The 2500-nt window shown below is 64.8% G+C and overlaps 1 pseudogene; it reads right to left on the bottom strand.

Annotated features, from left to right (window-relative positions):
* Positions 1–2500, bottom strand: part of LOC124732226 — a 7696-nt pseudogene that overhangs the window by 2231 nt on the left and 2965 nt on the right.

Raw genomic sequence — 2500 nt, forward strand, 5'->3', positions numbered from 1 at the left:
GTCGATGAAGTTACGCCCAGATAGCAGGCGACTGGTGTCAGCGACCCACTGGTGTTGCCCCTTGACGGCGGCGGAAGATGACAGCGCCGCACCGTCAAAGGCAACGTGCAGGCGCGCGGCCCACATCTCTCCAACCTGCGTCGACGATTTGAGGAGGTGGCCCTCCCACATAAGATGCCGCTCCAGCGCCTCAATCTCACGCTGCACCTCGTCCCGGCCTGCACCGTCGGCGGCTGGCCCAATCCTCTTCAGCGCCAGGAGACGGGACCGGCGAAGTGTTGGCCCCATCCATCGGCATGATGGGATGCCGAGGCCTCCCTGGGCTACAGGAGCGTGGAAGTAGCCCAGGGGAGTGTCCGCCGGAAGGCGGAACCATCTCCTGACGGCGGCACGGATGGTCACATCTGCCGCTTTCAACGCACCCACTCGGGTGCGGCTGAGGGCCAGCCCATGGTACAGGCCAGGCAGAAGTACGGTGGTGAGGGCGTGGAGGCGCTGTTGCGGCTTGAGCGGAGCTCGGGAGATGACGTCCAGCTGCTCCACCAGGTGGCGTCGTGGGTTGAAAACGCAGCGACCCGCGGTGGAGAATTGCAGTCCCAGGTACCGGAAGGTTTCACCCACACGTAGGGCGGGCACGGTGGCGTTGCCCGCTTTGAAGGTAACGTCGGCGTCGACCTTCACCTTCTTGTCGCGCCCAGACGCGACTAAGGCGAGGGTGAAACACTTCCGGGCGTTGATCTGCAGCCCCAGATGGGCGAGGGCTGCGACGGCTGCGTCGATGAGGGACTGCAATCCCCTCGCGGTCGATGCAAAAAGCAGGACGTCATCTGCGAAGGCCGCAGCGTTAACTCTGCGACCAAGGATCCGAGCTCCGATGTGGGAGGGAAGTTGACTCAAAACATAGTCCACCGCAAAATTGAAAAGGAGGGGGGAGAGGGGGTCACCCTGACGCACACCCCTAGCCGGCTGCAGGGGCACGCCCACGTCGGCGCCGCCCGCTATCACTGTCGTGCTACCCTCGTAACACCTTTCGACGTACTCAATAAAGCAATCCGGCAGGCCATGAGCCCTCAGCACGGGGCGGAGGGCAGCATGGTCCACCGAATCGAACGCTTTAGAGACGTCGATCGATGCCACAAAGACAGAGCGACAGGAGCGGACTGCGTCGGTGAGAGCAGTGTCCAAGATGAAGGTGTTTTCCAACATCCCATCCCGGGGGATGAATGCCCGCTGACGTTCGTCCACAGCACATGCACGCATCAGGCGTGACGCGAGAACCTTGTGAAAGGTCCGCGCCAACACCGAGCAGACCGTAATGGGGCGAAAGTCAGCGGGGGATGTTGGTGCAGCCGTTTTGGGGAGAAGTGACGTCCGGGCGCGAAGCAGACGCTCGGGGAGGGCGCGGGCCAGGAGGAAGAGGTTCAAGAGTTTCACCAGGACTTCATGCGGCAGGCGCCGCAGCTCCGCTGGAGTCAGGCCGTCCGGCCCGGCTGCCGATCCCCTGGGCGGCAAGGCAGCAGCGACCTCCTCACGTGTGACCGGCCCCCATAGGCACTCAGGAGCGACAGGCTCCGAGTGCGGGAGAAGGCGGTCACGGATGAAGCCGGCGGTGGAGATCGGCTTCTTCGTGAAGAGGTCCGCCCAGAAGTCCAGCAGACCGGGGATGTCGGGTGGCGGCTGCAGCAGGGTGCCGTCCAGCAAGCCGCGCACGCAACGTGCACGCGACCTACGGAAGGCGTCCTGTGTGCGCGCGTATTCCCAGCGGCGCCGCTTGCGCTTCTGCAGCGGCGGAGCGGCAGGCGGCCGCTTGGATGATTGGCGCGGCCGCTGTGTCCTGGTGATCGACCTCTCCCCCCTGGACCCGACCGACGCAAGGGCATCCGGGAGCATGCCCAGGATGACATCGGGCGGCGTGCCCCGCCCCAGACCAATGACTCGATCCAGGGCAGAGAAACGCTGGGCGGAAGCAGGTAGCCCCGCCAGGTGCTCCCAGATGGCGGCGTCAGTCGGCCCCTCCGGCGGCGGCCCGGTGGTGTCGGCCGCGAAGTCCTCGGCTGCGTCGACGGGCGGCGCAGCGGCCTCGCCCGCGTCAGGCAGCGAGCTCGCTGCTCCACGGCGGGACGCCGGCTCTTCGCCCCGACCGATCTCAAGTGCCTCCATGAATTGGCGGACAAGCTGCTTGTGGGCAGCTTGCCGCCGTCGGCACTTGATTGCCTCAAGCGTTCGGTCGGGGAACATCCTGGTAAGTTCTTGATTTACAAAGAAGAACCGGGCGTCCCTCTCAAGGAACAGTTCGGCCTCTGCCTTGGCGAGCGACAGGACTTCTTCCTCCGTCCACCTCGCGCGATGCCTCTCCGTCACGATCTCAGCGTTGGCGGCCGCAGGGTGTTGGCGGCGGCGATGGACCCCGAGACCGTTCTTCGTGGTAAAAGTGCGGTGGCACTCACTGCAAGCAAAGGGAGCTACACAAACTATCGCATTTTCGTTACGGCCGGTTGGC

Source organism: Schistocerca piceifrons, unplaced genomic scaffold, assembly GCF_021461385.2.
Source record: "Schistocerca piceifrons isolate TAMUIC-IGC-003096 unplaced genomic scaffold, iqSchPice1.1 HiC_scaffold_1330, whole genome shotgun sequence".
NCBI classification, from domain to species: domain Eukaryota; kingdom Metazoa; phylum Arthropoda; class Insecta; order Orthoptera; family Acrididae; genus Schistocerca; species Schistocerca piceifrons.